The 15,937-nt window shown below is 37.1% G+C and overlaps 1 protein-coding gene across 7 annotated transcripts in view; it reads left to right on the forward strand.

The window, feature by feature from the left end:
• Window positions 1–17: 17 nt before the first annotated feature.
• CCPG1 (cell cycle progression 1) overlaps window positions 18–15,937 on the forward strand; it is a 42,494-nt gene continuing 26,574 nt past the window's right edge. For 6 of the 7 annotated variants that reach the window (XR_007152738.1, XR_007152739.1, XR_007152740.1 and 3 more), the window contains exon 1: window positions 18–155. The gene's annotated coding sequence lies outside the window, so the exon portion shown is untranslated. Of the gene's footprint in view, window positions 156–15,449; window positions 15,524–15,937 lie in introns of those variants that run through there. The other variant, XM_047861184.1, reaches the window with a different exon arrangement.

Genomic DNA, 15,937 nt, shown 5'->3' on the forward strand with positions numbered 1-15,937 from the left:
CATGCGTTGCGTCGCTCCGCCGGCCACCACCTCCCGGCTGCGGACGCCTGCGAGCAGGTTGTTGTTTTTAAGAGAGGCGTCACTGTGCTCGGAGCTGTGACCGCCGCCACCGCGACAGTCAGCGCAGTCGGGCGGAGGTGGCACTGCTCGTTCAGGTACGGCCCTGGGCGGATTGGGACCCCAGGAGAGGAGTAGCGGCCACCGGTCCGGCACAGCACCCTCTGACCAGCACCCTCTTCTGCCGGAGGCAGAGGCGGGGTCTTCTGTGAGGCTGGGGCTGCTCGGACTGGGGTCCGCTCCGGCGGGGGCCGACTCCTGGAGCCTGGTGTGTGCAGGCGCGCGCGTGGTCCCGGAACGCGAGTCCGCAGCCCCCCGGGCCTGAGCCGGCCTTTGAGGCGTCGGGTGGCGAGGTCCTGCAGCCTCAGATGCCCGCTGGCAGACCCGAACGGCGTGTCCGGGGCGTGGGGTAGTTTATAACCCGGGGGACACTCCTTCCTTCACCGGGCTGGCTTGGGGCGCTTCTCGGTCTTCATTGTTGAGCATCCATATGGTAAGATGTTACGTGCGTCACCCGGCCGGGTTTTTCATTCGGTCCATCTTTTTTGGTGACGTTTGAGCCCCGTGATGCCAGGAATAGAAAGATTAAATATTAAATAATGCGGCTGAGATTTCTGCTTATACGCCAGGCTGACAGTGGTCAGATATCCTTTCTTACCCTCTTCCCCATCCACCAACCCACTGTAGTATGGTCTTCCTAATGGATAACTCCCCTGTAGCAGCTGTCCACACAATTCCTTGTGTGCGTTACATATTTATCTCTATTTAATGAATCCAGCTCTGCCATTGGGAGCGCCAATTTTAATGAACTCAGTCAATTAGGGTACTTTGTTGAGTGGGTGAAATTTGCACTGCTTCACAATTGCTTTATGTAGAAACGACGTGGGGCTCTTGTATCAAGAAAGGTAACTACTTGAGTCCTGCGAATTTTAGATTTGCCTCCTCCGCTAAGGTTACATCCATTGGATAACGCTTGAAATCCTTGTTAGTGCTTCATAGTTTAAGGTTTGAATCTTATTAGGTCCCACATTTCTCAGAGGGATCTAATTTATCCCACCTTAAACGCTAGTGTGAATGGTTTACTATTCTTTGCTGAGCTCTCATCGTAAAGTTGAAGGACGGGAGTAAGGTATTATTTTAAGCATAATTTTTAACCCTTTACACTAAGAATAGGATTCTAATTAAAGAAGCAATTAAAAAATCATACTCATAATATCCAGGGATGTGGGAAATACTACTTTTTAAATGAAAACAGATTAGAAAATAGTATAATTCTAATTGTGTAAACTGTAAAGCTAGAAGTGATCAGAAATAAGCTCAAAGGATAGTTGTAAAAGTGAGTAGATGGTGAAACTACAAATGACTTTTTCTTTATACTTTCTGGTATTTTCCAAATTTTCTATGGAAAAATTAATTAAGCAGCAATTCCAGTTAACCTTTTAAACATTACTTTAAAAAGCAAATAAACAACAACAAAAAACATACACAGAGCTCCTGCTATTGCATCCACAGACTATATGAGTAACAATTTGAATGTAAATTATTTGTGCAGAAGGGGCGTTAGGTGGATTAAAAGGAAAAAAAACCCCTCACATATGACAATAATTCTTCTTATTTATACATGTCATCTTTTTTTTAAAATCTGTTTTCATTTTTTACAATAAAATCAACGACAGAAGTGCTTAGTCTTGTGTTAAGGCAGTACAATCTTGATTATTCCTGTAAATCTATCAGGTGACAAAAGATGGGCATACTAATCTGAAAAGATCTGGAGATAGGGAAAATTTGAATTTATTATTTGTAAGCATTTGCCAGTGGAAATAAAGAAGTTAAACAGTAACAAAATGTGGGCTTTTAAAGCTTGTTTTCATTGAATCACTTTGAGTACCATGTTTAATATGTCTGATATTTTGGATTATGCTTACTTTTGTTTTATTTTCTATTATGGATATGTCTGTTATGCATGGATAAGAAGCACATTATTTAGCCCACATTTGGTTTTCTGTCATAAGGAAAGGGTCACATTGGTCTTCTATAGGAATATTCTATCTATGTTTGCAATGATCAGTCCTGAAAAATTGAGATTTAACCTCAACTCCAAGTGTCCATTAACTGTTAATAAAAGCTCCATTCTAAAGCTTTTTGTTTTTCAAGCTATAGTAGTCATATTTTATTTCCTTAGATTGTTGTTCTTTGGAGCTTTGCTTCCTCCTCAAATTCCAAATCCTTTTCACTGTTTTGTACTTTTTAATTTTGTATATTTTGTGTATTGTGTTGCCTCAATATCTTACTAGATATTTGGGTCCATGTACTGGACATAAGAAACATAATTGATTAACATGTTTGAGTTACTAACTGCTTCCACGGTACTGTAGTCTAGACTGTGTAGTTGTATTCTTATCCAAGTTAAATAAACATTTAAAAAAGCTAGGTGAGTATGAACTGCTAAGATCCTAGAGCAGTAGTTTCTGACATGTAAAGAACATGGACACAGCAGCAAGGCCTGTTAAGCCCAGGATATCTTAAAACAGAAAATGCAGACTCATCTAACAATGCAGAACTACTAGAGGCTGGATTGTTTGCATGTTATGTGTGGTTAGGTGAGGAAGTTGCCATAATGTATGTGATAACTTCTATTTTCAAGAACTTCCTTGTGGCAGTTTTACAGTTTTGACTAGATTAAAACAATTTAGAGATATGAATGTGTTTCAAAGGATATGTCCAATGTATTGCATCAGATAAACTTGAAAGAAGTTTACAGTTTGAGTTCTAAGATGAAACTTAGCCCTATAATGTGAGAAGGATTGCAGTTAACTGGTAAGTTTAGGGATTTTCTTTTTTTAAAAAAGGGCTTCTGGTGTGTGTTTAAAGAAGGGCCAGTAGGGTTTTCTGAAGGAAGTATTAAAAAATGAGTAAAGTGAGTCAAAGATTTTCCTCCTTCATTACAGTAAATCAGATATCTAATTTTTCTTTAGTGTTTGTCCGTGAATCACAACCCTAAAACCTTCTAGTTCATGTTACCAATGTGATGACATGTAAAAAGAGCATTGGATTGGGAGTCGGGATGTTTAATGATGTTGAGCACATAAACATAATTTATGAGTCTCTTTTGTTTCCCTGTGTACATTGTACATAATAGCTGGTTGCCTTACTTCTTAGGGTATTTGTGAAGATTAAATCAGATATGAAAAAGACATTACTTTGTAAGTGGCACAGTGATCTATGCATGCATAGTATTATTGGTCTACATAAAGTAACATTTACATAAAAATATATAATGCATTTGAAGTGTGATGATAATGTGACAATGTATTTTTTGACAGGGAAGTTTGATGGAAAATGTCAAATGGGGTATTACTTTGATATTTTGGTAGAACTTTTGGCTTTTTCTAGGTTGAAGGAAACCTGGCCCTTGTCCTGACTGTGACTTTGCACTCTTCTGCATTAAAGGTCCTGAAACTTTAGTGTGCTTTTATGGTTGGGCTTTTAATTTTGGTTTTGATTTTTTTTTTTTAATTGCACATCATATCATTCTAATTTCTAACAGTAGGAAGTGGATGTTTTTAATGTTCTAAATGTGTTTAATGTTCTAAAATGTTGGTTTAAGTTGATTTCATAACAGGCTCATAACAGTGAGCTTACACTGTATATGAAATCGTAGGTCCTCTGAGAGATACATTGCATGTGTAAGCCTTGGTCTTTCAGAAATAGTTTACAGCTTAGACACCTTCTTGGGAAATCAGCAGTGCCTATTATAGCATCTGACCCTTGAGATTAACTTCAGTAAGATGGACATATAGAATATTAAAGCAAAAAAGTCTTTTAGAAACTTTTTAAGGACTGTAAGTAAATATATATGAAAGTGAAAGGCAAAGAAATACATTATGTATCCTGGGTTGGTAACAGCTGTTTATATGATTAGTTGATAACTCAGTATCTTTACTAATATTTTCTAATATTACTACTAAAAAGTAACAATGGATGTATATTTAATTCTATATTTTTTAAAATGGAAAACAAGAAAAGTGTAAAGTCCCTTTGTTTTTCATAAAATTAGGACAAATTAAAGAAAAAGTATAGATTTATGATGAATATTTATTTTTTAACAAGCAAAAATAAATTATTTTTTAAAAAATTTGAGAATAAAGGAGAACAAAAAGACAAAACCCAACAGTTTTATTTATGTATTTATTCATAAAAGGGAAAAAGGGGCCACCAGAGGCTCATGGTCCCCAAGTGAGTATGGAGCCTGGTCAAGTTTATGTATTTATTGGCTCTTTTGGGCTCTTCCAGAATTAAGATATAACAATCTCAGATTTTTTTCTTAGAATGAGAATACTGGTGAAGGGAATGTTTACATGCTAACAGACATCTTAATTTCATCATAGTGTTGAAGTTTGAATTCATAATGTTTACCTCATTTCAAACTTTTTATCAAAGGTGTGGCTTCTTTTAGATTGAGGCAAAAATAGAATACTTTTATCTTTGAATATGGCAGTAGTTGCTTTTGTTTCCCTGTTTGAGGGATGTTACATCATAGAAGGAAATTTGTGAAGAAACTGTGTATTGATTCACTTCTTAGAGAATTTATTTTCTAGATCCAAAGGTTAATCTGCTGTACTCTGCTGTATGTAACAGTGTTGGTGCCTCTTTTTGGATGTGGATAATGTGAAATTACTACTCTGTTCTAGATTTTTCCCCAGATACCTATTTTTAGTGATAGATTTCAGTGTTTTAAATGAAATTCCATTCCATTAGAACTAGGAGAGGGTTACTTACAAAGATTGGTTATGTTTATCTTTGCATCCACTCACACGATGAATATAGTAACCAAGAGTCAGGGCAGCCATAGGACCCACATCTTAATGGTGTAATTATTGCACTGTGGACTCATCAAAAGCCCTGAGTAATGCTGTCTTCTCTAGTGTCAGTTTTCCACAGTAAACTTCTCATACCTCAGATAGTAAACATTTTTCTATGACTCCCTTAAGCCCTTTAACTTGTTTTGAAGAAACTGGTCATCCAGAAGATGATTGGATTTGTATCAGTCATATACTATGCTTAAAATTGGGTTTGTCTTTTCATTTTAAAAAAGTGTTTATTTTCTGCTGACTATAAAGGTAATAATGGTCATTGAAAATTTAGCAGATATATTACATATAATTTTAATTTTTTTAGATTTGAAAGATACTCTGAAATTTTAATGTTGCACATAGGTTAATATAAATAGCATTTTGTTATACATATTATTCTGTCTCGCTTTTTTTAATGATACCTCTCCATGCCAAGGCATGTTGATCTACTTGATCTTTTTAATGGCTGTGTTAATTATAGATGCTACAAATTTTAATTTTAATAAATTCATTCTTGGTGGGCATTTTACTTTCTAATTTTATATTGTAAAAATTACCCCGTCAACCATTCTTACACGTGTGTATATATATTTTTTAATTTTTAAACAATTTTGTAAATGTTTATTTTTGAGAGAGAGCTTGTGTGTATGTGCGCACACAAGTGGGTGAGAGGCAGAGAGACAGAGGGGGACAGAGGATCTAAAGCAAGCCTGGTGCTGACAGCAGAGAGCCCCATGTGGAACTGGAACTCACAAACTGAGATTATGACCTGACCCAAAGTTGGAGACTTAACTGACTGAGCCACCCAGATGCCCCTTGTGTATATATTTTCATACTCATGTTAGCATTTCTGTCAGATAAGTTCCTAGAAATGAAATAATAGGAAATGAGATGGAATTGGTGGGTCACAGGTTTTCTGCCTATCAGTGAAAGGAGGGGCGCCTGGCTAGCTCAGTTGGAAGATGCGGCTCTTGGTCTCAGAATCATGAGTTCAAGCCCCACATGGGATGTAGAGATTACTTTTAAAACTTTAAAAACATCACTGAAAGATAACAGTATACACTTCCCCTGTGTGCAATGCCTATTTCCCGATATCTTATCCAACCTACTAACCTGTTTAGTCTTTGTTAATTTGTTAGGCATTAAAATAATCTTGTTTCTCTTTTTACACTACTTTATGTGTTTTAAAAATTCCTTGAGCATGTTCCTTGCTAAATTTTCCACTCAGTGCTTTCACCTTTTTTCTTATTGGTTATTGGTGCACTTGAAGTGTTTTGAAAACTCTTGCATACATGTCTCAGATATTTTCCCAGTATATCATTCATTTTTACATATAGTTACTTTTGGCAAACAAGTGTATATTTTTATATAATTTCCTTTACAATTTCTGGGTTTTGTGTAAAGCTTAGAAAAAGATAATCTTTGTTTTGTTTTGTTTTGTTTTAACATTTATTTATTTTGAGACAGAGAGGAACCTGAGTGGGAATGGGCATAGAGAGAGGAAGAGAGAGAATCCCAAATAGGCTCTGCACTGTTAGCACAGAGCTGTATGCGGGGCCCAAACTTGTGTGAACTGTGAGATCATGAGCTGAGTTGAAATCAAGAGTTGGATACTTAACCGACTGAGCTACCCAGGTGCCCCAGAAAAAGATCATCTTTACCTCTGGATTATAAAGCTGTTTTCCAATTTCTTTGATTCTTTTTGTTGTTTCATTTTGTACATTTAAATATTTAGCCCTATTTTACCAGGTGGTCTTAAAAGTTTTAAGAAGCTGTATATTAATAATGCTTATCTTTTACAAGGGAAACAAAAGATGACATTGAAAGTCTTTTGTAACATCATGTTTATGAACGTGGAGGTTGTGTTCCTGAATGATGCAACTTGGCAAAAACTGAGTTTTTTCCTTTGGGATGCAGGATAGGGAGAACAATGAAATTTGCTTTCTTTTTTAATTTGGAAATATTTTATATGAAAGTGGCTGTATTTCTGCGTCTCTTTGATCCTCTACCTTCTACATCAACAGTGGGAAGCTTCTGTGCTGTGTTGTGGGCATCCAGAATGATAGCCAGCATTTAGTTCCATATTCAGAATTGCCTGTCAAATTTTTTGTTCCTTGATGCTTTTGGAAAGCCACTTAGTTTTGGCCTTTGCTTGCTGAAAATACGTTGCAAGATTTATCGGCTGTAACAGTTTAAAAGTCCTACAGAAACTTAGTCTTTTCCTTTTTCTTTTCTTTCTTTTTTTTTTCTAAGTCTTTTTCAAATAAAAGGTTTTCCTGACCATTCTAGCCAGTAAGCCTTGAAATCAACTTCCCTTAGGGTAGTACTTCTGCTTCCCATAGCACAAAGGCTTACTGGCTGAACTGGTCTCCTAAGCTAGGTTTATTTATTGCTAGAATTTGGGGACCAAAATGAGGTCGACACTGTAGATGGTAAAAGTGTAAACTGACCCATCACTTAAGGTTAGACTACTTTGAAAAAAGAAAGCAAATACAGTGGAGAGTTCATTCCTCCCACAGTGAACCTATTGAAGACTACTTAGTTCCTGAAAGAGATTTCTCACCATCTAACTACAGAAATACTTATGTCAGTGTAACTTTTTAAAATGTGAATCTGCCAAATTACCATAAAGTATAGTGACAGAACCATCTTTATTAGACACTAAAAGCCTTAGATGACTTTTTTCTTGCATCACTCTTTTTCATTGATGATAAAAAAAACCCATCAACAACTTAAACATCCATTAATAGGATAATAAACTATGATAAATATAACACTACATTTTTTAGTCATTAAAGGCATTTTTGAATAATTTTTAAACATTAAGAAGTTTGTTAAACAGGATACTTTTTGACCCCAATGCTTATATAAAATGTTTGGAAGGATATATCCCAGGTACATTTACAATTTGCAGGTATCTTCAGACCACAATACTATGAAACTCAGAATCAACCACAAGAAAAAAATTGGAAAGACAACGAATACTTGGAGATTAAAGAACATCCTACTAAAGAATGAATGGGTTAACCAAGAAATTAAAGAGGAAATAAAAAGTACATGGAAGCCAATGAAAACGATGACACCACAGCCCAAAAGCTCTGGGATGCAGCAAAGGCGGTCATAAGAGGGAAGTATATAGCAATCCACGCCTTCCTAAAGAAGGAAGAAAGGCCACACATATACAACCTAACCTTACACTTTAAAGAGCTGGAAAAAGAACAGCAAATAAAACCCCAAACCAGCAGAAGACAGGAAATAACAAAGATTAGAGCAGAAATCAATGCTATCAAAACCAAAACAAAAGAACAGATCAGTGAAACCAGGAGCTGGTTCTTTGAAAGAATTAACAAAATTGATAACCCCCTAGCAAGTTTGATCAAAAAGAAAGAGGAAAGGACCTAAATAAATAAAATCAAGAATGAAAGAGGAGAGATCACAGCCAATACTGCACAAATACAAACAGTAATAAGAGAATATTATGAGCAATTATATGCCAATAAAATGGGCAATCTGGAATAAATGGATAAATTCCTGGAAACATATAAACTACCAAAACTGAAACAGGAAGAAACAGAAAATTTGAACAGACCCATAACCAGTAAAGAAATCGAATTAGTAATCAAAAATCTCCCAAAAAACAAGAGTCTAGGGCTGGATGGCTTTCCAGGGGAATTCTACCAAACATTTATAGAAGAGTTAACACCTATTCTTTTGAAGGCATTCCAAAAAATAGAAATGGAGGAAAACTTCCAAACTCATTCTCTGAGGCCAGCATTACCTTGATTCCAATACCAAAGACCCCACTAAAAAGGAGAGCTACAGACCAATTTCCCTGATGAACATGGATGCAAAAATTCTTAACAAGATACTAGCCAACTGGATCCAACGATACATTAAAAGAATTATTCACCATGATCAAGTGGGATTTATACCTGGGATGCAGGTCTGGTTCAATATCCGTAAATCAGTCAGTGTGATAACATCACATTGATAAAAGAAAGAATAAGAACCACATGATCCTCTTAGTAGATGCAGAGAAAGCATTTGACAAAATACAGCATCCTTTCTTGATAAAACCCTCAAGAAAGTAGGGATAGGAGGATCATACCTCAAGACCTATGGCTAATAACATCCTCAGTGGGGAAAAACTGAGAGACGGTCAGGAACATGACAGGATGTCCACTCTTGCCACTGCTGTTCAACATAGTATTGGAAGCCCTAGCCTCAGCAATCAGACAACACAAAGGAATAAAAGGCATCCAAATCGGGTAGGAGGAAGTCAGACTTTCACTCTTCTCAGGTGATGTGATACTCTATATGGAAAACCCAAAAGACTCCACTAAAAAACTGCTAGGACTGACCCATGAATTCAGCAAAGTCACAGGATATAAAATCAGTGCACAGAAATCAGTGGCATTTCTATACACCAATAATGAATCGGCAGAAAGGGAAATCAAAGAATTGATCCCATTTATAATTGCACCAAAAACCATTAAAAAAAACCATAAAATACCTAGGAGTAAACCTAACCAAAGAGGTGAAAAATCTTTTTTTTTTTCTTTTTTCGTCATTCCAAAAGGATTTAACTCCGTGGTCTGTTAAATGAAGTTGTGCAATGGTGATGGAAAAATCAGTTTCAGAAGACCCTCAACGCCTTTTTCTGACCTCCTCCATGTTTATAGTATTGGGGGAGAAACCTAACTGCATTATTTGCTGAGCATTTATTATTATTATACCATTTTATAATTATACCATTATTATTTTTAACGAGAGGGGGTTCTTTCCCGATCTTTTGTGGGGCATCCTGAAAACTGAAAGCAGGGAGAGAAATTACTTTTAGTCTGCTTTATTGTTGCATGAGAAAAGCTGGGAGAGTGAGATCCAGAAGCTGGAAAATTAATAAAGCAAAGATTCTCTCTTGGGCCTCAATTTCACTTCGGTGTAAACTACTGTAGGGTATATATTATCCATGGATAACAACACTGAAAACTATAGAAAGCTCTTGAAAGAAATTGAAGAACACACAAAAATGGAAAAATATTCCATGCTCATGGATTGGAAGAACAGACATTAAAATGTTGATACTACCCAAAGCAATCTACATATTCACTGCAATCCCTATCAAAATAACACCAGCATTCTTCACAGAGCTGGAACAAACCATACTAAAATTTGTATGGAACCAGAAAAGACCCCGAATAGCCAAAGCAATCCTGAAAACAAACAAAAAAAAACCTAAGCTGGAGACATCACAATTCTGGACTTTAAGATGTATTATAAAGCTGTAATCATCAAGACAGTATATTACTGGCACAAAAACAGACACACAGATCAATGGAACAGAATAGAGAACCCAAAAATAGATCCATAAACATATGGCCAACTAATCTTTGACAAAACAGGAAAGAATATCCAATGGGATAAAGACAGTTTCTTTAGGAAATGGTGTTGGGAAAACTGGATAGTGACATGCAGAAGAATGAACCTGGATCACTTTCTTACAGCATATACAAAAATAAACTCAAAGCAGATGAAAGACCTAAACGTAAGATAGGAAACCACCAAAATCCTTGAGAAAGCAGGCAAAAACCTCTTTGACCTTGGCTGCAGCAACTTCTTGCTCCACACGTCTCCAGAGGCAAGGGAAACAAAAGAAACATGAACTATTGGGACCTCATCAAGATAAAAAGCTTCTGCACAGCAAAGGAAACAATCAGCAAAACTAAAAAGCAACTGATGGAATGGGAGAAGATACTTACAAATGCCATATCAGATAAAGGGTTAGTATCCAAAATCTGTAAAGAGTTTATCAAACTCAGTACTCAAAAAACAACCCAGTGAAGAAATGAGAAAGAGACATGAATAGACACTTTTCCAAAGCCAAGACATCCAGGTGGCTAACAGACACATGAAAAGATGCTCGACATCACTCATCATCAGGGAAATAAAAATCAAAAACACAATGAGATACCACCTCACACCTGTCAGATGCTGGTGAGGATGCAGAGAAAGGAACCCTTTTGCACTACTGGTGGGAATGCAAACTGGTGCAACCACTCTAGAACACAGTATGGAGTTTCCTCAAAAAATTAAAAATAGAACTACCCTACAATCCAGCAATTGCAGTAAGTATCCAAGTGATACAGGTGTGCTGTTTTGAGGGAGCACATACACCCCAACATTTATAGCAGCACTATCAACAATAGCCTAAGTATGGAAAGAGCCCAAATGTCCACTGAAGGATGAATGGATAAGATGTGGAATATATATACAATGAAGCATTACGTGGGAATCAAAAAGAATGAAATCCTGCTGTTTGCAACAATGTGGATGGAACCAGAGTGTATTATGCTAAGTGAAATTAGAGAAAGAAAATCTCTTCCACTCATGAATGGTGGAATTTAAGATACAAAACAGGTGAACATAAGGGAAGGGAAGCAAAAATAATATAAAAACAGGGAGGGAGACAAAACACAAGAGACTCTTAAATATAGAGAACAAACTGAGGGTTGCCGGAGGGGGCATAGGTAGGGGGATGGGCTAAATGGGCAAGGGGCATTAAGGACACTGGTTGGGATGAACACTGGTGTTACATTAGGGGATGAATCACTGGATTGTACTTCTGAAATCAATGCACTGTATGCTAACTAACTTGGATATAAATTAAAAGTAAAACTTAAAAAATGAAATTTGCAGCAAATATAAACTGTATGTACCACCACTGTTGAGGAAGATTTTCTTTGCCTGTTCCTTTTATTGCCTTTGTACATGCTCTTCATTTTGCCTGAAATACCCTCCCCATCTTATCTGCATGTTTTGCTTCTGTTTGTACTCACCTTGCATTTTGCCTAATCAAAACCTGTTTCGAGCCCCTAAATGATAATATTTAAAACAAAAGGATTTAGAACAGTGTCATATAGTTGATGTTTAATAAATATTTGCTGAATGAACGTGAATGAATGAATTTATCTTGTTGCCAGAGGGCTGAAGCAACTTACTGAGGTAGACAAAATAGAAGAAGGTAACACAGGTAGAAGAGAAAAATGAGACAGCATAATGGTAGGAATTATGAAATGGAACCAGGGATGAAGATATTCCTCTACTCAAAATATACATTATGAGGTCTATGTTATTTACCAAGGCTAGGTATCAAGAGGGAAAACTCTTCAGTTACTGAAGCCACCTGTTCAGGATAAGCTCAGTTCTTCTAACACTAAAGTCAGAAATTTCTACTGATCTCTTTTGTAAAGAAGATGCTTGAAAATGTAGTGAAGTATGTGCTTACTAACAATTTCAAGGAACAAGATAATGAGTTCAGTAGGACTTTTTTAAAGCAACTCTTGGGGTGCCTGGGTGGCTCATTCGGTTAAGTGTACAGCTTTGTTCCAGGTAATGATCCCATACTTCGTGGGTTCAAGCCCAGTGTTGGGCTCTGTGCTGACAGCTAGGAGCATGGAGCCTGCTTCGGATTCTGTGTCTCTGTCTCTCTGCCCCTCCCTTACTTGCACTCTGTCTCTGTCTTCCAGAAATAAATAAATATTTAAAAACTTCTGAAAAAAAAATAAAGTGACTCTTAATGTACATCAGTGGCATCACAACAAAGCAAAGTTGATGTTGGTAATGTTAAGGTGTGGCACTTTTATGAGGGCTGTCTGTGCTACAGAGTTAGAGTAAAATGCCTTTGCGTAGATCTGAACTAGGCTTCACTATCTTTAAGACTGAATTGAGAGCATCCTCAGTATTACACCAGGAAGGCTGGTCTCCTGATAGATACAAGAGTTTTGTCTCTGACTGCTGAAAGTAAGATGAAGTGATACAGAAGCCAGCTCCAGCTGGAGACTTTCATTTTTTACAATAGATTTTTGCTATGCTTTTGTAAGAGGTCTTTTTAGAATTGAGAAGTACAGTAACATGGTCAGACCACTGGGGTGATGTGGCATTAGGTTTCATCAAATTTTCTTTCCTTGCTGCTAGAGACTTCATTTGGAAGTTGAAGAGTGGGTGAAATTGGTAGATGATAATGGATTTCTTAAGCTTTTCTGTTTCGACCTCTTCACTGTGGTAGGTAGTGATTTTAGTGGCTCTAAATCCCTTTTGAAAATACACAGCATTAAAAAAATACTCATAACTATGCTCAGTTTAACACAGGCAAGTTTAGGGGTGGAGCTAAAGTTGAAGCTCTTTATCAAACAAAGCCTTGAACATAATACTAACAAGCAGAGTAACTCAAGGAAAAAAGTGACACAAACTACATTAGGCAAGTTGTGCTAAGAAGTAAGACGTAAATGCTGAAGACTCAGGAGTAGAGACCATTGTGTCAGAAACTGATCTAGGAAAATTTCATGGAGGAGAGCTGAGCATTAAGTATAGAAATGAGAAGAAAGGAGGAGGAAAGCATTCCAGGAAGTGTAACTTGAGTAAGTGAAGACATGGATGAATGAGTGTCCATTCTGTATTCAGGAGACATAGTAAGTAGATTACTTTGACCAGGTGAGATAGTTCAGGAGGGAGACTTAAGTGATTGCCAGATAGTGAAAGTTTCTGAATTTCTCTGTAAAGGGTTTGACTGTTTGTAGAGAATAGTTATTCTCAAGGTCAGATTGGAGTAAGTATTGTATGTAACCTGCCGTCAGTTTCATCTTTGCCTGTATATAATTGTTTTGGGTGTTTATATATGTTTATGAAGGGAGTAAGAAAAGTGTTGAAAAATGGTACTAGAGAAAGTGACAAGTACCATAATAATTAAAACAGCATTGGTACAGGAATATAGATCAGTGGAACAGAATGGAGACTACAGAAATTGATTCATAAATGTATAGAACTTAAAAAAAATTTTTTTTTAATGTCTATTTTTGAAAGAGAGACAGAGTGACAGCGGGGGAGGGACAGAGAGCAAGGGAGGTACAGAATCCGAAACTGACTCCAGGCTCTGAGCTGTCAGCACAGAGCCTGATACAGGGCTTGAACTCACGAACCATGAGATCATGACCTGAGCTGAAGTTAGACACTTAACTGACTGAGCCACCCAAGTGTCCCTATAGAACTTTACATAATAAAAACTGGCATTTCAAATCATAGAAAAAGTATGAAATTTCCATAATCGGGATATTTTCTCACACCAAAAGGGAAAAAAATCCAGATGTATAGATTTAAACCGTTAAATGTAAAGCCCAAACTGAGAAAGTCCTAATAGAAAATATAGGAGAATAGTTTTGTCATCCTTGGATTAGGAAAGACTTTTTAAGAGCAAGCAAGATATATAATATAGGTGTTCTAAAGAACACCCTGTTCTCCATCCTCTGTATTTGACTGCATAAAATTTATGATAGAAGGTATTTTTAAAAAACTGAAGCATTTTAGAAGAAAATATTTGTGATGGGTGTAATAGTGAATTATTTTGTGACCCAATTTAAAGAACTTCAGATCAATAAAGATAATCCAATAAGAAAGTGAACATAAGAACATGAGATAATCTACAGAAAAGGAAATAAGGATAGTCAGTAAACATTGGGAAAGATATACAACCCCACTAAGTTATCTGGGGAATGTGCATTAAAATAAGATAGTTTTTGCTCAGGAGATGATCAGACATTAATGATGGTTGTTAGCCTTTTGAGGTTATGGAGAAATAGTTGCCCTCATATTTTGGTAGGAGACTTTCCCTAACCTTATCTAATCTTATTCTGATCCCTATCCTCCAATCCCTACATTCAGTTTTCCCCCTTCGTGCTTTATTTTTCTCCACAGTTATTAGCCACCAACTGACTTACCATATATTCTGCTTGTGTGTAGCCCTAGAATATGAACTCTTCAGGGAAGGTCCTGGTGTTTTGCCACCCTGCTGTGCTGTATCCCCATCACTTGGAATAATTCATGCATGGCACATAGTACTTGCTCAAGAAGTATATGCTGACTCAATGAATGAAATACTTATGTTTCAGATCAAGATAGGCTCATTTAAAATATTTCTGAAGAGTTGTTATTGGAGAAAAAATTAAATATAAAGGGTGTTTAAACATTTTTTATTAGTTGGGATGTTGGATCCTCTTCCCTTTCTCATGATGAAGTCTGGTTTAAAGCAGGCATTTTGATATCCTTTTGGGGAGGTGAAAGTTCCAGAGCCTTTGAAAAACATTAAAAAAAATTTTTTTTTAATGTTTATTTATTTTTGAGACAGAGACAGAGCATGAATGGGGGAGGGGCAGAGAGAGAGGGAGACACAGAATCGGAAGCAGGCTCCAGGCTCCAAGCCATCAGCCCAGAGCCCAACACGGGGCTCGAACTCACGAACCGTGAGATCGTGACCTGAGCTGAAGTCGACGCTCAACCGACTGAGCCACCCAGGCGCCCCTGAAAAACATTTTTGAAATAGATTCTTGAAAGCTATCTAGACTGCCTTATCTTTGATCCCACTTACAGCACAGCAGCACTTTTGAGACCTTTGCTGACAGCCCATTGGTTGGCTTACATTGGAATTATAGACCTGTGGGAGAATAATGCTCCCATTCTTCTCCATCATGTCTAATTCTAGAAGATATGGTGATAGGAAACCTTACCCTTTTCCATAGTAAAATGTAGCTACTCAGGAAGGATGAGGGGCACCATCATATCAGGTAACACTCAATCCAGTTATACTTTCTGAGATAAAATTAACGTTGCTGTTATTACTTTTGACAACTGCCACCTGAAGTGTTTTACGTCTTTAGCCCATAACTCCCCTAAACTCAGTCTCCAGCTTCCTGTTTGATGTTTCCACTTGGATGTGATAATCGCTGTCTCAAATTTAACATGCCCCAAAATAGTTCACCAGTTTTCTTTTCATAACCTACTGCTTTTGAAGTCTTTCCTGTCTCAGTGGCAATTTGGTTTTTATATTTGTTTAGGCCAGGACTCCTCTCTCACACCCTATGTTCAGTATATTGGGAAGTGTCGTTACTTAGCTGTACCTTCAGAATATATTTGTGTTATCTGTCCACTTCTGATTGTCTTTATGGCTACCACCCTGGTCCAAACCACCATAATCTCTC

Source organism: Prionailurus viverrinus, chromosome B3 (assembly GCF_022837055.1).
Source record: "Prionailurus viverrinus isolate Anna chromosome B3, UM_Priviv_1.0, whole genome shotgun sequence".
Lineage (NCBI taxonomy): Eukaryota > Metazoa > Chordata > Mammalia > Carnivora > Felidae > Prionailurus > Prionailurus viverrinus.